General features: G+C 39.3%; 1 long non-coding RNA gene across 2 annotated transcripts in view; it reads right to left on the bottom strand.

Annotated features, from left to right (window-relative positions):
* Positions 1-796: 796 nt before the first annotated feature.
* Positions 797-27,920, bottom strand: part of LOC144340296 (uncharacterized) — a 71,723-nt gene continuing 44,599 nt past the window's right edge. The window contains exons 1-3 of one of the 2 annotated variants that reach the window (XR_013416234.1): positions 19,243-19,531; positions 3,496-3,659; positions 797-1,703 (exon numbers count right to left, since the gene is read on the bottom strand). This is a non-coding gene — a long non-coding RNA (uncharacterized LOC144340296). Of the gene's footprint in view, positions 1,704-3,495; positions 3,660-19,242; positions 19,532-27,920 lie in introns of those variants that run through there. The other variant, XR_013416235.1, reaches the window with a different exon arrangement.

Here is a 27,920-nt window from a genome sequence, read left to right as displayed (position 1 = left end):
CAAAAAAGAAAAGTAATTTTAATCTTATAAAACAAAAAAAGTCACTGGCTGCCAGGCAGTTCAATCCTAGGACAATGTTTCAGCTGAAAGGTGACCATATGGTTACTTCATGGAAAGGAAGAGATTATGAAGCCAGGCCCTTTCATCTAACCGGCCGCCTAATGGGTTATAATTTAATATGCAAAATTACCTGCTCTTTCCAAGGTCTCTAACCATCCCCAGAGACAATGGAACAGATGTGCAGCCTGTCATATGGCCAATGTGAAACTAACATTTACCGCAATAGCTGGAAATCTTCTCCCCACGTCTTCCACTCGTGGAAGTCCTACTTCAGGGCCAAGTATAAATTCAATTTCCCCAGGAAACTTCCCTGAGCCTTCCAAGACTGGGGCTCTTCACTCCCTCCCTCAGCGTTCTGTGTCTTTATCTTCATTTCCCTGAGGACAAGAGTCTCATTTCTCTTTGTTCATTGGTAGATTTCCCATGCCTAGCTAAGTGTTTTACACATAATAGGCATCCAAGACATGTATTTTTAAACTAATCTGGATTTCTGGTTTGTTTCAGTAGATCGATCAACACTCTAAGCAACCAAAAACTGAAAAAACACTTTGAAAATTACGAAGTTCTAGTAAGAGGCAAGGTATTATGATGGTACTGTGGTTCTGATGGGGGTTAGTAACACTCTTACTCTCTTTATTCATCATCATTAGGTAATTATTCATTTAACCTCTTTAAAAGCTATTCACTAGTGATAAGTGAGTTGGAAAGTACAACAGACAATCACAATGATCACTTACACATTCAGAAAGTGTATTTTACCATCCTGGGTAACATAACAATTTTGGCGTTTTTATGAACTGTGAACTGTGTCAAAATCAACATGTGAGCACCTAGCAGAAATGAGAGGAAGTCTCACTGAATAACTCCTTGGGAGACTAGGGGACCAAGAGGCAAAGGCGCTCAGGTTGGTAAAATAGTGTTAACCTGTGAAAATTTGGATGCTGTTTTTAAGTCTCATATAAGCATATGAGTTCTAGGGGTGGGGTGCACAGGGATTTTTGTCTCTGATATATCCCCTGCACCTAGAATAGGGACTGACCCATGGTAAGAATTCAACAAATATTTAATGAAAAAATAAAAGTGGAGCCCTAAGACAGACCCTAATGCAGATTATGACTTCATTAACATAGACCTTATAGCCCTTTCTTTTTCTTGTTACTCCCACTGAAAGTTTACCTATGGGATTACTTCATGATTAGATGGACCAATGCAGTGAAGCTGGTTTCTCAGAATTAGGTAACTTTCTTTTTATGCAGCTGTCTAGCAGGCATTCGTAGACCCTGCTGGTGTCTGGAATCTTTCTTCTCTGTGTCTGGTAGATTTCAGCTGACCTGGGTGTCTCTGTGAGCCTCTTTTGTTGGCAGACTCAAAGGTGAGCTCACTAGCCATTACCCTCTTGGAAATCTGTTCTGGGAAGTCAAACATGCTCTGAGTCACATGTATCTGCTGCCTACCACAACAGTGTAGCATGCAGACTGCTTCTGCCAATAGGTTTCTGGGAGGAAGAAATGGAAAATCTCTCATGGTATGAAACCGCACAGCTCAACTTGGAGAAGGACTTCAGTCCACAGGAATTCACAGAGTGAAGGAAGGCTCTTAGTTCTCTCCATGTGTAGGTAAGCCTCGAGAAAATTCCCAGGTCCCTGCAGAGGAGGAGAAAAAATGGAAAGAGGTGGACAAGTGGATTGTGTTGGGCAGGATGGCAACACTCAGTGCTTTCCAGAATGGCCCTTTGGCTTGTTCTAAATGGATAATAACACATGGCTATGCTTTTGTACACATAATGTTGACTGCTACTTCAACAAGGTGCCGTTAATCACCTTCCTTGCTCCTGGTACAAACTGAAGAAAGCCAAGAAGCATGAAACACATGACTTTCCTCAGAGAGATTTTTTGTTCTAGAGAGGGAGACAAGAACAAAAAACTGGAAAGTTTAATGAATAAAAGAAGGCTGCTTACAATCACACACCCAGTGAGTAATACACACAGAAAATCTTACACTATTGCAGAGAGCAGAGGATCACTGTGGGCAGGAGAAATAGAAGGCATTAGGACAGGTAGAAGACGAAGATTTATGCCAGCAGAAGAGACTGCCTGAGCAAACCTATGGAAGTGAGGAGGCTCCTCAAGAAGCCAAGAAATACTTTGGGTCTCCTGAAGCCAATTCTCAGGCTAGAGGCCAGTGAGGCAAATGAATTGTCCAAGGACACCCTATGAGTAAATGACGGAGACACTTAGAATTCAAGTCTCTGGAATCTGAGCTTGGTGATATCCTCTGTCAGGTCCCTGTCCACTGAGGGGTTTAGTGAGGTGAAGGGAGTGGGAGGGAACATGCATTGCAGGTTCTTGCAATCTATGCTCAAACAGGCTTTCCCATTTACTACTTGCAGATACCCTAGATGGGCATAGTTACTGCCATTTATAGATAGGTTCAAAGGCCCCGAAACAGTAGGTGACTTGCCTAAGGTCACACAGCTAGTGGAAGTGGATGTTGAACTGAAGTCTAGCTGTTTATAAAGCCCAGTCCTCTCAGCTAGGTCAACTTGGAGTCAAGGGTTTCCACCGGGAGTAAGGAGAGATAACTGCTTTAAACTCTGCTTTTTAAATCATGTTCAATATGAAATAGTTGAATATTGTCCAATATGAAAAAACGATTCAAAGATTTATTCCAGTATTTTAAACATTGCCTCTGGAGGGAGAGATGGCATTGTAAGGTGGTCAGGAGGATGTTGTTGGAAGTCTAGAAAGCCAGATGAGTTGTCTGAAAATAATAATGTTGCTACTCGACTGTTTTATATTAATGTAAACATTACCCATTATAATAAAATCAGCCACAAGTTCAACATCTCTTATAGTAACAATAACTCTTGTCTGCCTTCTAAAATGACTCCTAAATAACAAACCCTCCATAAACTCAATCTAACCTAAATAAGCAGAATTGCTGTGACAACTGAGATCATAATTGTCTTTGTTTGATCCTTCAGCCTCCACAATTGTATAGGTTCTCCATACCAAGTCATGGCCTTGTTTATCTTTGCTGTGTGTGCTCTGGGAAGCTTTCTGCCTAGAGAATTAGCACACTCAATAAGCGCCACTATTCTCTTCAGTTGATTAAACTCCAGCGACTCAGTCTGTTAGCAGAAATGTGTTGGGCTAATATCACAGTTCTGATCACCTCACCTCATGTTGCTCTTTTTTAATGTTATCTTAGACTGTGCAGGTTATCTGCATCATAAACCAAATTGATCACTGGACTCTGATAGTTATAATAGATTCTAGGCACATAAATTATTTTTCATTAGCTTTAATTGCCTGTAAAGGAATTTGGACACTTAATCTAAGGAAGTGAAATGATGTGGTTCAGCTCTATTAGACACTGTAAAGCTCTCACTTATTTTAAAAAAAAAGTGTAGAAAGGTAAGCAAATTTCCAGTACCTGCAACCTTGAAGTCCTTCAACAGGAAGCCAATCTCTATGGCCACCAACAGAGCTGTCTTTGATGTTATGTGCAGCTTCAGTCCACGCTGGCTTCGGTACCTTCAGAGCAGGTCTCTATCTCCTGAAGATCCAAGTCTTTGATTCTCCTGTGGCTCTAAATATCTAAATATATGTACCAAATAATAATGATGACAACAATTAATTATTTTTGTGCATACTCTGAGCCAGGCTCTATACTTAACCTTTATATGCACTTCATTTGAATACTCAAGTAGATTTCCAAAGTGGCTATCACTATCCTTACTTTACAAAGGGTAAGACTGAGACAGAGGGAATGAGTTCCTTTCTCAGGGACATAACTGTACACATTGAAGCAGAACTCAGACTCAGGCCTGGATGAGACCAGAGCCTGTGCATTCCAGGATATTCTGTGCTGTCCTGAGACTCCAATATAGACTGTGCCATGCTGCCTCCTATAGGAGTAACAACTACTCATGGTGTATTTTCTCTCACCACCTAGGGCTCAGCCAGCATGAGTACCACATCAACTTAACACCAAAGCTCACTTCAGACATTGAAGCTAGTAGGTCCTTTCCTGGTACACATCGTTCATGACTGTATCCCCAGGACCTTACAGAGTACTTAGTACATTGTTGATGCTCAGTCACAAATATATGTGTGTTATAAATAAATTAATAAACCCAATACATAATAAATAAATAAATAAAATATAAACATATATACAACATATAAACAGAATAAACTCACTAAGTGAAAATGTTCTGAGTGAATGAATGACTTAATTGATTAAGTGGCAGTCCCTTCATTTACCTGTTGTTCCCCAGACTCTTCATTCATAGTCTTTCAATCAATATTCTTTCACTGTTGTTTTCATTCCCATATCCCCAAACATTTACACTATCTGTGACCTTAGAACTTCTACCCCATGGCTCTAAAAACATGAAAAAATATGACCACACATATTCAATTTTTTCACAGACCTGTGCCTGACCTCCCTACCTTAACTGAACCCTGGCTTTCCCTGCAGTGCTCTTGAGTGAGGGTCATGCATTCACATAGGCTCTGAGTCCTGTGGAATCTCTAGAATAAGTTTCACCTCCTAAGTAATTATTGAATTTGAACCCTTTCATCTATTCTCCAACTATCTCTTTTATTCAGATCCTTATCCTTGCTTTCCTGTCTCCTTTGGTCTAGGCTTTTCTTTATGAAGTCCATTTAATTGCCAGAGGGAGATTTTTCCGAAACATAAATCCAATAGGTTGTATCCCCACTTAAAATTTTTCCTAATCACTTTCCAAGCAAAACACATATTCTTTCAGTGCCATAGCACCCTTCACACACACACTGCCAGGTTCCTGTGCTGCAGACATGCAGAATTAGTCATGTTTCCCTGAAGAGACCATGTGTCCCTATGCCTCCGTGCCTGTTCACATACAATTTCCCATGCTTGGATGCCTCTGTACCTGTACCTTCTTTCCCTGGGGGACTTTCAGTGGTGTTTTTCCTGGTTTCCAAGGCGAGTTAATAGTTCCTCACTGGTGCTGCCATATACCTGATTATACCTACGTCATAGCGTTTGTCACACTTCTGCATTTTTTTCTATTTTGACAGTAACTAAATGTTCTCATTGTCTCTTCATACCCAGTGCCCAGCATATGGTAGGTGTTCATTAACTATTAACTATATAAATATTTAAAGAATGAAAGGAGAGTCTTCTGACACCTGGGAGTCTACAGTTCCATGGAAAATAACCACAAGTAGAACTCATTATCTCTATTCCAGTCTACTGCAACGGCTTTCTACCTAATGTATCTGTCTTTGTTCTTGCTGTCCCCTTCAAATTCCACTTACATACGACTGCCAGAGTGATCTAACATTAAAATATTTGACTCCAGTGCTTACAATTGCCATGTTCCTAATAGTACATGGGTTTAAAATCAACTTCTTGAAAAGGCGTTAATGTCCTCCATGGAGTAGTGTCCTCTGCCTCTCATCTCCTCACTCCCTGCCTTCCTTGATCCCTCCCTGGCTGGTTAGGAGCCAGGGAGGAAATACAGGAATCCTACAATACTGTGTACAGAACACCATCATTGCCTTTGCCATAATGCTTTATGTTCCCATGGCCAGACAGTAAATTCCTTGAAGACAAGGATTGTATTATATTTCTCTCTAAATCCCCAGCAGATAGCACAATTTCTGACCCATAGTAGGTGCTCATTTATGGATATTGAATTAATAGTATCTAATGATAGGCAGAGCAATGAGTTGGAATGAAAAATACCACAACGCATTGCAAAGGAAAGCAAACTTTTGGACAAAGATCAGGTCTTCCAGCAGACTATAAACTAAACGTATGCCAGAATGATACAGGACTTACATTTCTCATTAAAATTCTTCAACAGAGAACAATATTTTATGAATATTCTTTGGTTCAAATCAAAATCTTATGATATCATAAAAGGTATGTTGAAAATAAAAATGCAAATTATCTTCATAAATTCAGCTAATTTCATAAAGCAAAAAGTTTCTAGTACACATTTTCAAAACTAATGATACATAACATTAACATGAGTGCATTTACTGGCAGAATACACAGCAGCTAATGACATTCCATTACATGTTCTCTCTCATTGGTAGCCACCACTTGATGTCCCTATGATTAGGCAAATATTCAGTCAATTGGTCAACAGTACTAACTAAAATCATCTTGTGGGGACAGCACCGTATTTGTTGCAATAAGGAATAATAAAATAACAGGTTTCTGACACTCAAGAAATTCACAACTTATTTAGTGAAAATAAAGGGACACCTATGAGGAATAAGAGATAACTTATAAATACAAAACTGCCTCCAGTCAAATGTGTTCTACACATGATTATTACCAACAAACACAAACAAAATAAACAAGTGTACAGTTCTTCCACAGGCCTGTGTAGTGGTACTACTGCCCCACCTTACAATTGAGAGGGTGGGTAGACATCCAAACCTTGTGACCTGCCCAAGTTTACATTGCTATATGAAACAGAACTAAGACTTAAACTCAAGTCTTCTGACTCCCCATTCCAAGCTCCTTCCAGTACCATGCAAGAGGCACATGTCAGATTTTCCAAAAAAGTATCCTTCGTCCTTCCAAGTTCCCTCCAAAACGAGATTTTATAGACAAGCTCTGTTAAGGCAGATTTGGTTACATGTATTGAACTAGGCAATCTATAATGTGTCTTGCAATTTGAAAAGTACATAATCCTCTCTAGTCTGTATTTATGGGCACCATCAATTCAGCCATAACTCAGCCATTATGACCGAGCTGTTTCATCAGGCAACCAATCAGGGCAATGAAGAAACAAACAGTATATCTGACTTATTTAACTGAACAACTTAAGCACAATGGTTAAACTGCTCAAGAGTGGAAAAATAACCAGTCTTAGCCAAGCTTAATATTACCTCATTCCTTCAGTGTTATATTTAACACACTGAATCTCTGTTTATAAATGGCTCCACCCCCTCATAGAAATTGCATTTTGGCTATTAGGGTTTTTAATAAAATTTATTTGGATGACAAACATTTATTAGTCTCTTCTGGCTTCCTTCATATCTCTGTACTCTTACATAATACTCTATTGTTTGTTTTTAAAATTTTTATTAAGTTACTGAGTTTGTTGTCACTGCTATTATTTAAGCATCACATACATTAAATGTTCACAGAATTATCCACTTTCCTATGACACCATAAATGTGTCTTGAACTATTAATCTGAATCACTATTCAAAGAGAATCTTGGGAGGGAGCAGGGGAGCGGGGCCAAGATGACCACTAGAAGCAGTGGTGATTGGAGGCTCCCATTGAAAAGAACCAAAATAGTATGTGAATCCAGCAGCAGCAATCGAGGTATCCAAGTTCTGTCATCAGGACTGACTAGGCAGCTGGCATAACTCACAGAGAGAAAGGAAGAACAGCGTGGTACAGTGGCTCACCTGAGAGCCACATGGGGCATGGGAGCCCCCAACCCCCAGCCAAAGGAGATGGTAAGTGAGCATGCTACCCAGCCTGTGAAACTGTGCTTTTTTCCATGGAACTGTGCAACCCAGGGATCAGATCGGAAGGCCCCACTAGTGAGCCCACACCACTGGGGCCTACAGTACCAACCAGGGAGCCGTGTAGATTCTCAACAGCCACTCAGCTAGAATCTGCTTAAGCCTGCCGAGTTCCTGGGGGGAGGGGCAGCTGTCTGTTGTCTAAGCTGTCTGAGCTGTTAGGGGAGGGGTGGCAGCCAACACTGGGACTGCTAGCTGCCTAATACACTAAGCTCCCAAGGCAGAGGAAGGGCAACAGCCATCTCTATAGCTCCAGGCTGCACCTTTCCCCTGCTGGAGCCAGGGAGGCTGGAGGGCTTTGTCCCAAGACTAGTCCCCACAGCCCAACACACTGGCTATGGCAGACTGCAGCCAGAGTGCCTCTTCAGGCCTGACCCTGACCCATCCCTCACTGGGTGGGGTCTCTCTGTAGGAACTCCAACAACTCCAGCCAGGGGCTCAGGGACAGAATTCTGATCTCCCTGGGCTTGAAACCCTAAGAGGAGGGGTGGCCATTGTCTCCATAGACCATCAGACATAGCCTTTCCTCCTGCTAGTTCTGAGGAATCTGGGCAGCCCAGACAAGTAGGTTTCCCCCAGCATGGCACACTCGCTCCACCGAGGGATAGCCAAAGTGCTTTCTTAAATGAGTCCTGCTCCCCATGCCACCCAACTGAGTGAGACCCTCCAACAGGGGTTGTCAGATGCCGTATACAGATGCATTCCTACTGGTATCAGGTTGGTGCCCTTCAAGGTCAGAGATGCAAGAGGAAGGAGCAGGCACCCATCTTTGCTGTTCTCCAACCTCCTTGAGTGACAGCTCCAGGCGCAGGAGCAAACCAGATGAATAGGGCCTGAAGTGAACCCCTAGCAAAGTGCAGCAGCCCTGCAGAAGAGGAACCTGACCATTAAAAGAAAACAAACAAACAGAAAGCAAAAGGAAAATAAACCAAAAAAGTCTTCACAAAACCTCACCCAAGGGTCAGCAGCCTCAAAGATTGAAACTAGACAAACTCATGAAGGCGGGAAAGAATCAATGAAAAAATGCTGAAAACGCAAAAGGGCAGAGTGCGTCTTCTCCAAATGTTCACAACACCTCTCCAGCAAGGGCACAGAACTGGATGGAGGATGAGATGGACGAATTGACAGAAGTAGGCTTCAGAAGGTGGATAATAACAAATTCTGCTGAACTAAAGGAGCATGTTCCAACCCAATGCAAAGAAGCTAAGAACCTTGATAAAAAGTTAGAGGAGCTGCTAAGTGGAATAACCAGTTTAGAGAGGAATGTAAATGACCAGATGGAGCTGAAAAACACAGTGAGAACTTTGTGAAGCATACACAAGTATCAATAGGCAAATCAATCAAACAGAAGAAAGAATATGGGAGTTTGAAGACCATCTTGCTGGAATAAGGCAGGCAGACAAGATTAGAGAAAAAGGAATGAAAGGGAAAGAACAAAACCTCTCAGAAACATGAGACTATGTAAAATGACCAAACCTATGATTGATTTGAGTACCTGAAAGAGATGGGGAGAATGGAACCAAGCTGAAAAATACACTTCAGGATATTATGCAGGAAAACTTCCCCAACATAGCAAGACAGGTCAGCATTCAAATTCAGGAAATAACAGAGAACACCACTAAGATACTCCAAGAGAAGATCAACCTCAAGAAACATAATCATCAGATTCTCCAAGGTTGAAATGAAGGAAAAAATGTCAAGGGCAGAGAGAGAGAAAGGCCAGGTCACCTACAAAGCGAAGCCCATCAGATTAACAGTGAATCTCTCAGCAGAAACCATACATGCCAGAAGAGACTGGGGACTGATATTCAACATTCTTAAAAACAATAATCTTTAACCCAGACTTTCATATCCAGCAAAACAAAGCTTCATAAGCAAAAGAGAAATAAAATCCTTCTCAGACAAGCAAATACTGAGAGATTTCATCACCACCAGGCCTGCTTTGCAAGAGCTCCTGAAAGAAGCACTAAATATAGGGAAAAAAAAGAAAAAAAAAAAAAAAAAAACACCTGGTACCAGCCACTGCAAAAATACACCAAAGTATAAAGACCAAAGACACGATGAAGAAACTGCATCAACTACTGTGCAAAATAACCAGACAGCATCATGATGACAGGATCAAAATCACACATAATAAAATTAACCTTAAATATAAAAGGACTAAATACCTCAATTAAAAAACACAGACCTGCAAACTGGATAAAGAGTCAAGACCCATTGGTGTGTTGTATTCAGGAGACCCATCTCATATGCAAAGACACACATAGGTTCAAAATAAAAGGATGGAGGAAAATTTACCAAGCAAATGGAAAACAAGAAAAAGCAGGGGTTGCAATCCTAGTTTCTGACAAAACAGACTTTAAACCAACAAAGATCAAAAAACACAATGAAGGGCATTACATAATGGCAAAGGGATCGATACAACAAGATTAACTATTCTAGCTATATATGCACTCAATACAGGAACACCCAGATTCATAAGACAAATTCTTATAGACCTACAAGGAGACTTATATATTATATTATATATCCACATAATAATAGTAAGAGTTTAACACTGCACTGCCAATATTAGACAGATCGATGAGACAGAAAATTAACAAGGATATTCAGAACTTTAACTCAGCTCTGGATCAAGTGGACCTAATAAACATCTACAGAACTCTCCACCACAAATCAACAGAATGCACATTTTTCTCAGTGCCACATGGCACTTATTCTAAAAGCAACCACATAATTGGAAGTGGAACACTCCTCAGCAAATGCAAAAAAAGCTGAAATCATAACAACAGTCTCTCAGACCACAGTGCAATCAAATTAGAATTCAGGGTTAAGAAACTCACTCAAAACCACACAACTATGTAGAAATTGAAGGACCTGCTCCTGAATGACTCCTGGGTAAACAATGAAATTAAGGCAGAAATCAAGAAGTTCTTTGAAACCAATGAGAATAAAGTGGTAACATACCAGAATCTCTGGGACACAGCTAAAGCAGTGCTTAGAGGGAAATCTACAGCACTAAATGTCCACATCAGAAAGTGAGAAAGATCTCAAATTGACACCATAACATCACAATTAAAGGAACTAGAGAAACAAGAGCAAACAAATCCGAAAGCTAGCAGTAGGCAAGAAATAACTAAGATGAGAGCAGAAATGAAGGGGATAGAGACATGAAAAACCCTTCAAAAAAAATCAATGAATCCAGAAGTTGGTTTTTTGAAAAAAAGAAAATAGACCATTAGCTACACTAATAAAGAAGAAAAGAGAGAAAAATCAAGTAGACACAATAAAAAATGATCAAGGGGATATCACCACTGACCCCACAGAAATACAAACTACCATCAGAGAATACTATAAATACTTCTATGCAAATAAACTAGAAAATCTACAAGAAATGGATAAATTCCTGGAAACATACACTCTCTCAAGACTAAACCAGGAAGAAGTCGAATCCCTGAATAGACCAATAACAAGTTCTGAAATTGAGGCAGTAGTTAATAGCCTACCAACCAAAAAAAAGCCCAGGACAAGATGGACTCACAGTGAAGTTCTAACAGAGGTACAAAGAGGAGCTGGTACACTCCTTCTGAAACTATTCCACACCACGAAAAGGAGGGACTCCTTCCTAACTCATTTTATGAGGCCAGCATCATCCTGATACCAAAACCTGGCAGATATACGAAAAGGAAAGAAAACCTCAGGTGAATATCCCCGATGAACATCGACGCAAAAATACCCAATAAAATACCAGAAAGCTGAATGCAGCAGTATATCAAAAAGCTTACCCACCATGATCAAGTCAGCTTCATCCCTGAGATGCAAGGCTGGTTCAACATAGGCAAATCAATCAACATAATCCATTACATAAACAGAACCAAAGACAAAAACCACAAAATTATCTCAATAGATGGAGAAAAGACCTTCAATAACATTCAACACCCCTTCATGTTAAAAACTCTCAATAAACTAGGTATTGATGGAACATGTCCCCAAATAATAAAAGGTATTTATGACAAACCCACAGAATGGGCAAAAGCCAGAAGCATTCCCTTTGAAAACTGGACAAGACAAGGGTGCCCTCTCTAATCACTCCTATTCAGCATAGTATTGGAAGTTCTGGCTGGGGCAATCAGGCAAGAGAAAGAAATAAAGCGTATTCAAATAGGAAGAGAGAAAGTCAAATTGTCTCTGTTTGCAGATGACATGATTCTATATTTAGAAAACCCCATCTTCTCAGTCCAACAATTCCTTAAGCTGATAAGCAACTTTAGGAAAGTCTCAGGATACAAAATCAATGTGCAAAAATTATGAGCATTTCTATATGCCAACAAGAGACAAGCAGAGAGCCAAATCATGAATGAACTCCCATTCACAATTGCTACAAAGAGAATAAAATACCTAGGGACACATCTAACAAGGGACACGAAGGATCTCTTCAAGGAGAACTACAAACCACCACTCAAGGAAATAAGAAAGGACACAAACAAATGGAAAAAATTTCATCCTCATGGATAGGAAGAATCAATATCATGAAAATGGCCACACTGCCAAAAGTAATTTATAGGTTAAATGCTATTCCCATCAAAATACTACTGGCATGCTTTACTGAATTAGAAAAAAAATACTTTAAATTTCATATGGAACCAAGAAAGAGCCCATATAGCAAAAACAATCCTAAGTAAAAGGAACAAAGCTTGAGGCATCATGCTACCTGACTTCAAATTATACTACAAGGCTACAGTAACCAAAACAGCATGGTACTCATACCAAAACAGACATATAGACCAATGGAACAGAACAGAGGCCTCAGAAATAACACTACACATCTACAGTAATCTGATCTTTGACAAACCTGACAAAAATAAGCAATTGGGAAAAGATTCCCTATTTAATAAATGGTGCTGGGAAAACTGACTAGCCATATGCAGAAAACTGAAACTGGACCCTTTCCTTATGCCTTATACAAAAATTAACTCAAGATGAATTAAAGACTTCAATGTGAAACCCAAAATTATGAAAACCCTAGAAGAAAACCTAGGCAATACCACTCAGGACATAGGCATAGACAAAAACGCCAAAAGCAATGTCGACAAAAGCCAAAATTGACAAAAGGGATCAAATTAAATTAAAGAGCATCTGCATAGCAAAAGAAACTATCATCAGAATGAACAGGCAACCTGCAGAATGGGATAAAGTTTCTGCAATCTACCATCTGACAAAGGTCTAATATCCAGAATCCACAAGGAACTTAAACAAATTTACAAGAAAAAACAAACAACCCCATCCAAAAGTGGGCAAAGTGCATGAACAGACACTTCTCCAAAGAAGGCATTTACGTGGCCAACAAACATATGAAAAAAGTTCAACATCACTCATCATCAGAGAAATGCAAATCAAAACCACAGTAAGATACCATCTCATGCCAGTAAGAATGGCAGTTATTAAAAAGTCAAGAACCAATAGATGCTGGTGAGGCTGTGGAGAAATAGGAATGCTTTTACACTGTTGGAAGGAATGTAAATTAGTTCAATCATTGTGGAAGACAGTGTGGCAATTCCTCAAAGATCTAGAACCAGAAATATCGTTTGACCCAGCAATCTCATTACTGAGTGTATACTCAAAGGAATATAAATCATTCTACTATAAAGACACACACAGGTATGTTTATTGCAGCACTACTTACAATAGCAAAGAGATGGAACCAACCCAAATGCCCATCAGTGATAGACTGGATAAAGAAAATGTGGTACATATACACCATGGAATACTATGCAGCCATAAAAAGAATGAGATCATGTCCTTTGCAGGGACATGGATGAAGCTGGAAGCCATCATTCCCAGCAAACTAACACAGGAACAGAAAACCAAACAGTGAATGTTCTCACTCATAAGTGGAAGTTGAACAATGAGAACACATGGACACAGGAAGGGGAACAACACATACTGGGGCCTGTCAGGGGGTTGAGGGAGAGGGAAGGGAGAGCACTGGGACAAATAGCTAATGCGTATGGGGCTAAAACCTAGATGACTGGTTGATAGATGCAGCACACCACCATGGCACACATATACCTATGTAACAAACCTGCACATTCTATGCATGTATCCCAGAACTTACAGTTTAAAAAAAAAAAAAAGAAAGAAATTTTTAATGAGAAAAAAAGAGAATATTTGAAGAGCCCTTTGGAGATGTTTGAGGCAAATTTTCAGCTTTCATCCAACTCCCATATGTTCATTCCTTTTCCCCAAGGTGAATCCTGAGAAGCCAGGGACTGTGGCTTGCTTCCTCAAAGTATCTTCAGTAGGAATAGCTTTGAAGGATCTCAACAAGAGAGAACTCCTAATCACAGGCCAGGGGTTTTAGCCTCAGCTTTGCCCTAAGACCACGTGCTGGCTCCACCCCGCATGTGCCAGCTGCCTTCTGCACTGACCTGACTTCCATATCTGTGCACCTGGTGTAATTGCTAAATCCCTAAGCAATTTTTTTTTCTGAAAGACAACATTTTAATTTAAATTGCAAATAATCTGCTTCTAACCAAGATCACAAGCCTTCAGTAAATTTCATTCATCAAAAAAATCAGGATAGAAATTTCTTTATGATGAAAGCTCTGGCTTCTAGGGGCTAAGTGTGAAACCTCATGCCTTGGACCAGGTGTGTATAGAGGAAGTATTGTAGGAAAGTATTTCGCCAACCAGGTTAGGAAAGCAGCAGCACAGCAGAGCTGGGGGATATGGGATACAAAGTCAGATGACCTGCCTCTCTTCCCCTCTACAACGTTCAATCTTCACAGCTTTGAGCAAGTGACTCAGTCTCACAAGGCAGAGTTTTTGTCTGTAAAATGAAGATAACTATAATAATTCCTCCATACCATACTGCATTCTTGTGAGCATCCATTGAGACAGGATAAAACGTACTCCGAACATCATATGCTGATTCATTATTAGTATTAATTCTACATTCTTACTTGCCATTTTAGGTTGCCTGAGTAAATCCTTCTTTTCAGCTCCCTCAATTCCTTCAACTTTGAATTCGGAAGGAGTTTGGAAGCTAGTACTCACTGAGCACCGGATGTGAGTGCCACACTCTGCTAGGAGCTACAAGGGTTAACGATAAATAAAAACATGTATACCATATGATGGTCCTGACCTTAAATATCTCATAGTCTAGTCATGGAGATAATACAGACACAAAAGAAACAAATACTGAAAAAAATCAAGACAATGTCAATTTAAGGCTAATGAGGTGAGATCACTGCTGTATGGATTCACACATAACAAAGGTGAATGACAGAGAGTGCTGAGGTCTGGTATAGTAAGAGGGCAAGACTTTGTGAAACAGGCACAGGAGCTTGGGCATGATGTGGGCATTCAGAGAGACATAGCCAAGGGAAAGCTCATCCCGTAATTGAGCCACTCCTGAACTGAGGCCAGAAAAGAATGATACCACAATTGAAGAGGAACAAAAAAGCAGAATCCAAAATGTAGGTCTTAGCACAAGGATCCCTATCTTCCTAGAAGAAGTTGGAAATGTTGGCAAATATATAAGGAAATAGTTTTCACTGAAGTTAATTAACCTCAAGGATAAATAAAAAACTATAACATGCTCTGATTGACAAGCTTGGTGAAGAGAAGAGCTGGGCCCTTGGAGTGACACCAAATACAATGAAACACTCATGCATGTAATGCTAAGACAAGACAAATCAGGAAAAAATATCTTACTAAAGGATTAATTTCATGTTTTCCAGTATCAGTATCTTTTTTAAAATGAGCATTTGTTTGAGTGTGTAAGACATTCAAGTTATTCTACTAAGGTATAATTTAATACAGCCACCAAATGAACTAAGGATTTTTATATGCCCATTTTACAGATGATAAAACTGAAGCTAGAGAGCAGTGGATAAACTTGCCTATATAAGTGGCAGAGTTAAGATTCCAAGTTCAATCACTTTAATAAATACTTCTTATTTTTCTAGTTTTATGAGCTAATTGTTCACTCAGGTGTTGAAGCACTGCCAATATTTATGGGAGTAACAGCTAAAATCAGATATCAATCAATTCTGTAATTTTGTTTTCTCTGTGAATTGGGATGTAGCCTCCATTATTCTACTCTAGTGGTGGAACACAGTAAACATTTTAGTTTTAGAGTGTGGAATATGCTCTCTAGGAGGTTGGTTTGAAGACCACTGCTAAGCAAATGAAAAACTTGGAAAAACACAAAAGCAAAGATGCTTGCCTGGCACTGAGAACACTTCTGGCAGCAAATGAATTGACTCTCTCTAGCATTTCTACAATGCCAAGGGCTGGGATCCCAGACAGCACCAAGCAAAGGACTGCTGGGCTTTGTAAGATGCAGTCACCATTAAAGACAGCTGGGTGAAATATGGTTTTAACAATCCCATCTTTTTAAAAACATTACCCTAAATTCCAGCTGGTCGCTCTGGATATTTTTCCCTCTGTTCCCACCACCAAACTGAAAATCTTTCCATGACAAAGGAAAACCATCCAGCCCTCCCACTGCAGCCTCTTCTTCCCGAAAGTCATATACAGGCTCCATTAGCTTGAGCAGCTCTGCAATGGAGATGAGGGAGGCTGGAATGCATGAGGCTTTGTAGACAATTTGACCCAGACTCCACTTCTCATCCCTGGAGGTACTCAGGCATGTGTTCGTAGGCCATGGCACAATTCAGTATGGCTAAAATATTATTGAGAAAATACATGCAGTTTTTTGTTGTTTTTTGTTTTTGTAAAAGTGTTTAAAACTTTGCAGAAACTTTTTGATTTTGCTAGTAAGCACCTTATAAATGAACAACACAGAAAATTGGGGAAATTCAGACAACAGGTCATTAAGGCAAAGTCTTCTTCCCCCAAAACAAAATCAGTGGAGAAAAGTGAATTTTTTAAATCCTAAAAGAAAGTTAGATTCCTCACAAGTCCTCATTTAGGATTTTCCTTTGTTTTTCTGTAAGGCCTTTCAGTCAGAGGCAGCCCTGAGAAAATGGGCCTATTAGGCAAAATTTAGCCCCTCACTCAACTAGATAGAAGGATTTAGTGCTCCAACACCTTTTGTAGATTATGTACCTGCAGTAAGGGAGGAGACTAGTGGACAAGGGTGAGTAATCATCACAAGTAAAAATAAGCAAAAATGGAGAAGAAAAAAGATTTTTTAAAAGATGGTAAATGTGTACAACTGTGCTCCAAGTTAAAATAGCTGACCCAGTTGGTCGCAAACCACACTCTGTTCTGACACTGGCCCCTGAGTGGAGGGAGGGGATTTGGAACTCATCAGTAACAAAATAAAAGGAAGTTCATTTCTAAAGACAAGTGGTGAAGAGGTCTTGCTATAGACAAACCCCTGAGAAATAAAGAATTCCTTAAAAGGCACAGGGAAATTAAAGAACAAAGATGATTTTTAGAGATCTGGCCAGAGCCTCTTACTCTCAGTGGCACTTCAGAGGGAGAGAGCTGGTTTTTCAGAACCTTTCTGTCTTCCTGTTGGCCTCAAATGGAGCACTTTATAGAGGGCTCTGGCTCAGAAGGACAAGCTATTTCCTTTTTATCCAAGGATCAGATCACTATCACAGCCCACACTCACTTCTGCCTTGTTTCAAATTAGCAAAAATAATAAGCCTCTTTGTCTAGGTTGTGCAGATAATTACCTCCATTATTCCTTTCTCTTGTGAAGTTCTATCAGTGCTTTTCACTTTTGCCTCTAAAACGAAGGGCCAGCTTAAAGTGTGCTGTGAGAGGTATGTGATGAGGGAGGAGGGAAAAAGTGGAGAAGGAAAGATATTCCTTGGGAAACCCATTGCAGAATATTGGTGAGCAGAGACGGTCATGCCAAATTTAAAAACAGAAGTAAGGGATATCCCACAATGTGAATTCATCTACCAGGTAGTGGCATCAATCTTTTTGGGACCTCTTTATAACATAAGAAGACCAACCACCCCAGTATGCCAGGGATTATCCCAGTGTTAGCAATGAAAGTTTTCTCTCTCTAGAACCTTTCCCTGGGATTCAGAAAGTCCCAATGGCAATGGGTATGAGAGATTAGGGTAAAAGTGCAAAACCCATACTGTGCCTCCAAAAATAAATAGGGCTGCAAGTAACACTACTTTTTATTTCAAATGAATGTGACACAGATTATCCACCCTCTTTAGTAGCTATTGCTGTTAATTTTTTTTTCCATGACCACTGATGTTGGCAACCATTATTTGCAGCTCACGATGCATAATGAATTATCCAGTGTTGTATTGCTTCAAGTGATAAGACTTAAATGTACAATTTAAGTACAATGCAATTAGAAATGTGAGCAGTCCATTTTTTTTACTCTTGTGGATTAACCACAGTGCTTTGTACTGAGATAGTGCTAGTTTTGTTTTTTAAATATTGTGTCTATTGTGACCATGTTTTCTAAGAGTTCACATAAGGAAAATAAAAGTAATTACAATAGCTACAGCAGCATGACTTGGACATCTCCAAAAAAGGAGGTTAGATGGCTGTGCTATTTTAATAATAGGAGGAAGGACACATACAACTGGACTAGAGAGGTAAATAACCAAAACAGAGCTACTGTACAATCTGGAGAAAAGAACTCATGATGAAGAGGCAATTATGATGAAAGTACCGACTTGGAGATTGAATCTCACAAGTCCAGGATGAACCAGGGAAGTATCAGGTCGTAAGAAGGCTGTGTGGCTCTCATCTTGGGTGCTCTGTCTGACTTTCTCCTTCTTGAATCACCGTCTCTGAGGAAGCCGGCTGCTATGTTGTGAGGACTCTCTTTCTCAAGATGACTGTAAAGAGGTGCACATGACCAGAAACTGCCGGCAACCATGTGAGTGAGCTTGAAAGTGGATCCTCCCTCAGTTGAGCTCTGAAATGACTGCAGCCTTGACTGACAACTTGGCTGCTATATTGTAAGAGACTCTGAATGAGAGGCACCCAGCTAAAGTTGTGCCAGAATCCGCACCCACAGAAACTATGTGATAGTACATGTTCATTGTTTTAAGCCACTAAGTGTGGGGTAATTGGTTACATTGCAGTAAACAACCAATACAATGGATGCCTTTCTCTAAGTCTTCCTGCCACAACCCACACACTTGCTGGCACTTGTAGCCCATCCTTTCCCTCTTCCCTCTTGCCACACATAACATATGTGCCACTTGTCTGAGACTAATCACCCCACCAGTGCTCCGAACCATCTCCTCCTGTCTTTTCCAGGACCTCACCCTACCGATTAGTTATTCCTTCTGTCTTGAATTAGTGTCTTTCTCTCATTTCTATTGTCACAACTTTGAACGGTTATTCAAAACTTTCCCATGATAAACCGATTCCCAACTGATATTTCCCTCTAGTGACTTCTCTACTGTATCTCTTCCTCTTCAAAGTTGAACTTTTAAAAATAATTATCTCCATTTCCTCAACTTCCAATTACAAAATCCATACCACCTTTATTTGAGAGAAATCAGTTTAGTCTTGCCCAAACTCCATAAACTTAACTCCAATGGCCTATTGTCCATCCTCTATTGGATGCCCTGCATCTACCTCACACTCAAAATATTAAAAACTGAAATCATTCTCCTTCACAAATCTGGTATTTCTCTTGTTTCTATCTCAGGAATGGCCCCATCACTTACCGTGTCTGAAGTCTTGTTGTCATTCTCTCTTTCTGCCATCCTGTGCACAAACAATCACCAAGCTAAGCCCCTTCCACTTCCTTACTATCTGATACCTCCATCATGTCCAAGACTCTAGCCATATAGAACTATTTACAGTCCCTTGAATGAATTCTCCATCTTTTCTTGGATCTGGGGTTTTGCACCTGCACTTCTCTTCACTATCCCCTTCCCCAGCTAACTCCTAACATTCAAAGAGGCCTTCCCTAAGCAACCTAGACTGGGTTGGGTGTGCTGCTCTGCATTCCCATAGCTTCTTGGGTTATTCTTATCATAGAACTTATGTCACGGTGTGGCAAGTATTTTGTTTTGCTTGCCTGGTATATTTTGAGAATGTATTTTATTCATTGCTATTTTCTCAGCATCTAGGCCAGTGCCTTTCACAAAGAGCAGGCACATAATAAGTGTTTATTATTTTATTTATGAATACAAAATTAAATACAAATGTGTATAAATAAGCAATATAAGGTTATGCTTTGGCTTCTTAGGGCTGCCCTAACAAATTACCACAAACTTAGTGACTTAAAACCATAGAAATTCATTTTTCACAGTTCTGTAGGTCTGAAATCAACGTGTCAACAGGGCCATGTTTACTCCAAAGACCCTAAGCGAGCATCCTTCATTGATTTTTCCAGCGTCTAGTGGCTCTTGGCACTCCTTGGCTTATGGCTTTAAGGCCTAAGAATAGTCCTTTGTGGCTCACAGTTGTACCCTCTGGGCCCACAGCTCCATCACCCCTGAGCCTGTGCTTTTAGGAACAGCCCCTTTTCCTATTTCCTTAGCAGCTGCTCCACCATCATCAGCTTCTGGGTCCACAGTTCACCCTCTGCATCATTCTTTCTTTTCCTTGAATGGTAGTACATATTTGAAGTTGAGTAGCTATATCAGTTCATTTCTTGCCTATAGAATTTTGGGAATCTAATCAATGTTTTTTATTTAGTCTAGTCTTTGTCCCTTTCGGTCCAAGCTGGCAGTGTTTCTACTGATGCAACATTTCCAAAAACATCATGGGTCTCCCATGTATGTCAAGAGTATTCACTGCATTAGACAATAGAGTTCTCCACTGATTCTTCTTGGATAAGTTCATCTTTATGCCTGGCTTCTTCTGAGATGGTTGATTGGATCCATGAGTGACATGGCTAATCTCTTCAATAAAACGTTGTCCAGCTATACCCTTGGCCTTCTCTCCAGAGCACATTTTCTCAACAGTGAATTCTCTAATTTTAGCATCCTTTGTAATCTGGATAGATTGAGAACTTCCCAAACCATCAAATGCTTATTATTTTTGCTTAACATTTTCTTTTTTTCTCATTTTCCAATAAGTTTTTCAATTGCTTAACAATTTCTCCCTCAGTTTATATCTTTTCTGTTTCATCTTACTATAAACAGTAAAGAAAAACAAGCTAAACATCCAACTTCATTGTTTACAAGTTCTGCTTTCCAATCTATAATAGAACACAATTCAGGCAAGTTTTCTGCCAGTTTGTAAAAAAAAAAAAATTCTTTAGCTCCAAATAATATTTCTGTTTTTTTTCTGACGCCTCCTTAGAAATGCCTTTATATTTCTACCAATAGTCTCTTCAAAGCAATCTAGGCTTTTTCTTTCATGCTTCTCAAAAGTCAACCTTTACCCATTACCCAGTTCCAAAGCCACTTTCTTGTGTGTACACATTTGTTACAGCAGCACCTCACTTCCCAGTGCGTGATGGGTACAGATTTATTTTTGTACTGCGAAGTGAGGTGCTGCTTGCTTTTCTTTGCAGAACCCAATCAGGGATCTACCAAAAAAAAAAAAATGCAGATATTATACTGGATATATTGAAGAGACAGAGAGAGAGATTTATACAAGAAATTGGCTTATGTAGTCATAGAGACTGGCTGGTTCAAAATCTGTAGGGCAGCCCAGCAGGTAGGAAATCCACAGGAAGAGTTTACTCTACTTCAGGGAAATCTTAGTTTTTCTTTTAAAGGCCTTTAACTTAATTGAATGAGACCCACCTGGATTACCAAGGACAATCTTTAATTTTTTTGAAACAGAGTTTCCCTCTGTCACCCACGCTGGAGTGGAATGGCATGATTTCAGCTCAATGCAATCTCCACCTCCCGAGCTCAAGCAATTCTCGTGCCTCAGCATCTCGAATAGCTGGGATTACAGGCATGCGCCACCATGCCCAGCTAATATTTGTATTTTTGATAGAAACTGGGTTTTGCCATGTTGACCAGGCTGGTCTCAAACTCCTGGTCTCAAGTGTTCCACCTTCCTCGGCCTCCCAAAGTGCTGGGATAATAGATGTGAGCCACCATCCCTGGCCAAGGGTTATCTTTACCGAAAGACAACTGATTGTAGATATTAACCACATCCTCAAAATGCCTTCATAAAAACAGTTATATTAATATTTAGCTAAATAACTTGGTACCATTACGTATTTAGCTAAATAACTTGGTACCATTATGTATCAGTGTTCTCCAAAGAAACCAAACTAATAGGATATATAAAGATATATAAGAGAACATTTATTACAGGGATTTGCTTATGCAGTTATAGAGACTGAGACGTTCCATAATCTGCTGTCTACAAGCTGGAGAACTAGGAAAGTCAGTGGTGTCATTCAGCTCAAGTCTGAAAGCCTGAGAATTGGCAGGGGGATGATGCGTAAGCCCTAGTCTAAGTCCAAAAGCCCAAGAACTAGGTGTGCCAATGTCCAAGGGCAGGTGAAAATGGATATTGCAGCTCAAGCAGAGAGAGAAAATTTACTCTTCTTTCACCTTTTTGTTCTATTCAGGTCCTCAAAAAAGAGGATGATGTTCACCCATATTGGTGAAAGCAATCTTCTTCACTTAGTCTACTGATTCAAGTACTAATCTCTTCTGCAACATCTTGTACAGTCATCTATATGACAACATAAAGACACTGGCTCACAAAATTTATTTCTTTGACTGTCATATCTAATAGAAAAAAATACTTACATTGAATCATGCATTAAGTGCACAATTTATGATTTTGTTTATAAAAGTATGTAGTAGACCAGGTGCAGTGGCTCACGCCTGTAATCCCAGCACTTTGGGAGGCCGAGGCGGGCAGATCACGAGGTCAGGAGATCGAAACCATCCTGGCTAACATGGTGAAACCCAATCTCTACTAAAAATATAAAAAATTAGCCAGGCGTGGTGGCAGGCGCCTGTAGTCCCAGCTACTCTGGAGGCTGAGACAGGCGAATGGCATGAACCCGGGAGGCGGAGGTTGCAGTGAGCCGAGATGGCGCCACTGCACTCCAGCCTGGGTGACAGAGCGAGACTCTGTCTCAAAAACAAAACAAAACAAAACAAAAAAACAAAAAGTATGTAGTAAACCTCTTTGAATGAGGAAGCCAATTCAAGCCAACTAAGCTTACAAAATATCAACTTATAAAACCAGGATATTGATGCGTTAATTTAAAATAGAACTACACTAAGTGAAATAGATGCTGGCATCCTCCTGACCATTCCTCTCTTTTTTTGTAGAAGAGCCTCAAGGAAACCAAACTTTTAAGAGGTTACTTGAGGCCTGCTCTGGGTCCCAAAGGAAGGAAAATATGGAACACAGGGCTCTAGATAAGATATTTACTATAGTACGTGAAGGACACATACTACATAAACAAGAAACAAACCATGATGAGTAATCCATGGAGATTTTGTAGTTGATTTTCACGATAATGAAACTTTGCCCATCCTAACTAGTAAAATGGCATTGCATATTTTACTTGTGATATTTAGGTATGTCTCACAGCAATTTTATTTAATTTTTCTAAGTTTTTGGCAAACACTTTACTGTTGCTTGTCTCCAAAAACAATGATCTGTGAAGTCATAAATAAATAAATTCTATATATGTAGAATGAAGCTTCAAGTTTATTAAGCTAAAAGATACTTACCCAGTTAACCCTAGCTGTGTATATATACCCTGAACTGCCACACACAAAAAAAGCTGCCATTACTTCAAACACTTCCATCTAATAATTATTGCTAAATAATTTGAAAATTTCAGGCAGAGCTTTGTTTATCATATTCTTCTATCAAAGAACTAAGGAAGGATTGGTATTGTACCCAATAAGTATTTTGTTTGTCTTGTTGTTGTTGTTGTTGTTGTCGTTAGAGGACTCTATAAAGTGTTTACATTAGTTCCTCCTATTTTGTACATGACATAGTTCTCCTTCCCCTTTAGCCCTCAGGCTTGACCATCAATCCAGGCCCTCTAACATTATAGAAGGTATCCCACATCTGATCCATATCAAGATTCACCTTCCGATGAAGGAAAACTCTATGTGTGTGGAGATAAGAAAGATAACTTGAATCTCTTTTTCCCTTCCTCTTCCTCTGCTGTAAGTTCAGCAATACCATCTTGTTCTCTTCTGTCTCTTTTTGTGGGAGAAAAGAGAATGGTGAAGACACTTTGAAGGGAACGTCCCATGTCAAAGACTCTAACTTGCTGGGATTGAATCACTTTCAAGAACATACAAATGGAGGATATGCAGACATTTTGGAAAAAGTACTTGAGACCTGTAGGTACCATAGACACGTTATATTTCATTTTTAGGGACTGGAAATTCATAAGTCATAAATATAATCAAGATATACATTATCTTCAATACATAATTTTCAATGTGATTGTATTCAAAATCACAATTATGTAAAGGAAACTGGCTGCTTCTTCTAGCTTCCTGCTTTTCTTTGATAAGTTCCTTTAAGGACACTTACTTAGAAGCTCCAAAAATTAAGGCTATAAATAGCAATCAGTCACTGCAGAAGAGAGGACTACTCAGCTTAAGGCATTGAGAATGTTGTCATCACGTTACCAAGTCCTTCCCCTCAGTGTCTCTAGTTAGCATCTAGCCAATATCGGCAGCATGCAAGAGGCACATCCCCTCCTTTGTCCTATTACCTTCTTATGGTCTTTAAGAGATGTGTTGAGAGTTATTTAAACCTTTACAAGGGATTTATATACTGAACACTGTTGTTTCATGACTATAATACAAATATAGTCATGAATGGGCCAAGGATCCAGAAAATCTTACAAGGCAATTTTACAATTATCTGGACTAGTCTCTTAGCCAAAGGGAAATCTGTTCCATGGTATCCCTGGCAAGAAATATGTTAAAGGAATGGGGTCTTATACACAATATTTAATCACCGCGATGGCTATAATTTATTGAGTACTTATTATAAATCAGGAAATGTGTCCTCGCCAAAATCCTATGAGAGAAGTAAGTTTAGGGTCTCTATTTTACAAATAAGGGCCTTGAGGATTAGAAGCACTAAGTAACTTACTAGATATTTCAGAATACTTGAAACTAACTCTGGCATTTTCCAAATTTCATGATCTCTAATTTACATTGCTTCTAACAGGTAACGATTAAATATTATGAAGCAGGAAGTGACATAATGAGCCTTTTAAGAAGATGGCTTTAATAGTACAGAAATAAGAGAGTTTATAGAAAGTTAGAGAAAGTCCTAATGTCAAAAAGGGAGAAGAAACAGAACTAAAGCGTTATATCAAAGTCTAGATGAGAAATGAAATGGAAAAGATTTTCGGAGGCCAGGCGTGGTGGCTTACGCCTGTAATCTGAGCACTGTGGTGGCTCACGCCTGTAATCTCAGCCCCTGGGAGGCCGAGACAGGTGGATTGCTTGAGCCCAGGAGTTCAAGACCAGTCTGGGCAAGATAGGGAGACCCTGTCTCTAAAAAAGAAAAAAAGAAAGAAAAAGTAAAGGAGATTTTCATAAAAATCTTAAGATTGAAGTTTAACAATACCTAAAGGGAACTATAACTGAAACATAAATAATTTATTTTGATAATTCTTATGCCTTATTTCCCTTTAAACTCATTCCCCTACCTGATGTAAATAGAAATACCTGATATATTTCTCTGTAAAGAAGATTCTGTGTTTCTTAGGGTAGAAACTGTATCTTATCATTCTTGCTCATCATTGTGAAGTCAATCTGGCATATACCTAAGTGAGATAGACACTAAAATATAGTTAGTTGACAAATGATTCAAAGAGTGGCCATTTAGTTCTCTATTGATCTTCAGTTGTCTTATTTTTAAAAAACTTAATTGACACATAATTATTGTACATATTTATCGTGCAAAAAGTGATGTTTCCATACATGTATACCATGGGTAATGATCAAATTAGAGTAACTAGCATATCTATCACCTTAGATATTTCTATTTCTTTATGGTGGAAACATTCAAAATCCTCTTGTAGCTACTTTGGAATATACAACGTACTATTATTAACGATTGCCACTCTACTGTGCAACAGAATGCCAGAACTAATTCCTCTTACCTAACTGTACTTTGTACCTGTTGAACAACCTCTCTTCATCCTCCCCACTCCCTCTTCCTCCTCAACCTCTGGTAACCACTATTCCACTCTTTAGTTTTATGAGATCAACATTTTAAGATTTCACATGCAGGTGAGATTATGCAGTATTTGTCTTTTTGCACCTGGCTTATTTCACTTAACACAATGTTCTCCAGGCTAATCCATATTGCTGCAAATGATAGGATTTCATTTGTTTTAATGGCTAAATATCATTCAACTGTGTAAATATACCACGTTTTCTTTTTCCACTTATACACTGATGAACACTTAGCTCAATTTCATGTGTTGGCTGTTGCAAATAGTGCTGCAATTAACATGGAAGTTCAGGTGTCTCTTTGACATATAGGCATACCTCAGAGAGAGTATGAATTCAGTTCCCAACTGCTACAATAAAACAAATGTCACAATAAATTGAGTCACATGGATTTTTAAATTCCCAGTGCATATAAAAGTTATGTTTATACTATAATGTAGTCTAATTGTGAGATTGCATTGTCTTTTAAAAATGTATATACCCAATTGAGAAATACTTTATTACTAAAAAATGCAAACAGTCATCTGAGCCTTCAGCAAGTTGTCATCTTTTTGCTGGTGAAGCATCTTGCCTTGATGCTGATGGCTGCTGACTGATCAGGGTGGTGATTGCTGAAGGTTGAAATGACTGTGGTAGTTTCTTAAAATAAAACAATTAACTTTGCCTCATCAGTTGACTCTTCCTTTCAAACAGATTTCTATATAACATGTGATGCTGTTTGATAGCATTTTACCCACCAGTAGAACTTCTTTCAAAATTGGATGCAATCCTCTCAAACTCTGTCACTGTTTTATCAACTACGTTTATGGACTATTCTAAATTTTATGTAGTCATTTCAACAATGTACACAGCATCTTCACCAGGAGTAGCCTCCGTCTCAAGAAACTACTTAATTTGCTCCTCCATAAGAAGAAACTCCTAATCTGTTCAAGTCTTATAATGACATTGCAGCAATTCAGTCACATCTTCAGGCTCCACTTCTAGCTCTAATTCTCTATTTCCACCACATCTGCAGTGACTTCCTCCACTGAGGTCCTGAACTCATCAAAGTCATCCCGGGGGGGAATCAACTTCTTCTAAACTCCTGTTAAAGTTGATCTTTTGACCTCCTCTCATTCATCACGAATGCTCATAATGGCATCTAGAACAGTGAATGCTTTCCAGAAAGTTTTCAATTTTCTTTGCCCAATTCCATCAGAGGAATCACTATTGATGGCAGCTGTAGCCTTACAAAATGTATTTCTTAAATAAAATAAGACATGAGAGTTGAAATTACTCCTTCATCCATCAGCTGCAGAATGGGTATTATATTAGCAAACATAAAAATGACATTAATATTTTTGTACATCTCCATCAGAGCTCTTGACTAATTGCATTGTCTATGAGCAATAGTATATAGAAAAAAATCTTTTTTTCTGAGCAGTAGGTCTCAACAGTGGGCTTCGAATATTCAGTAAAACATGCTGAATACACAATATGTTGTCATCCAAGCTTTGATATTCCAGTTATAGAGCACAGACAGAGCACATTTACCATAATTCTTAAGGACCCTGGAATTTTCAGAATGATAAATGAGCACTGACTTCAACTTAAAGTCACAAGTAGCATTAGCCCCTAACAAGAGTGCCCTTCTGTCCTTCAACGCTTTCAAGCCAGGCATTGACTTTGTCTCTCTTGCTATGAAAGTCTTAGATGGCATCTTCTTGTAAAATAAGGATCCAGCATTTCATCTACATTGAAATTGTGCTGTTTGGTGTAACCACCTACATCAGTGATCTTAGCTAGATCTTCTGGATAACTTGCTGCAGCTTCTACATCAGTACTTGCTGCTTCATTTTGTGCTTTTATGCTATAGAGATGGCTGCTTTCCTTAAACCTCATGAATCAATCTCTGCTAGGTTCAGACTTTTCTTCTGCAACTTTCTCACCTCTCTCTGGCTTCATAGAATTGAAGAAAGTTAGGACCTTGCTCTTGATTAGGCTTTGGCTGAAGGGAATGTTGTAACTGATTAATATTCTATCCTTCTAATCTTCTATCCTCTAAAACTTTCTCCACATTAGCAATAAGATTGTTTTGCTTTTTTATTATTCATATGTTCACTGGAGTAGCACTGTTAATTTTCTTCAAGAACTTTACCTGTTTATTCACAACTTGGCTAACTGTTTGAAGCAAGAGGCGTAGCTTCTGGCCTATCTCAGCTTTCGATAATCATTCTTCACTAAGCTTAATCATTTCTAGCCGT

The sequence above is a fragment of the Macaca mulatta genome, chromosome 1 (genome assembly GCF_049350105.2).
Source record: "Macaca mulatta isolate MMU2019108-1 chromosome 1, T2T-MMU8v2.0, whole genome shotgun sequence".
In the NCBI taxonomy this organism is placed as follows: domain Eukaryota; kingdom Metazoa; phylum Chordata; class Mammalia; order Primates; family Cercopithecidae; genus Macaca; species Macaca mulatta.
This window is presented reverse-complemented; position numbering and strand designations above follow the sequence as displayed.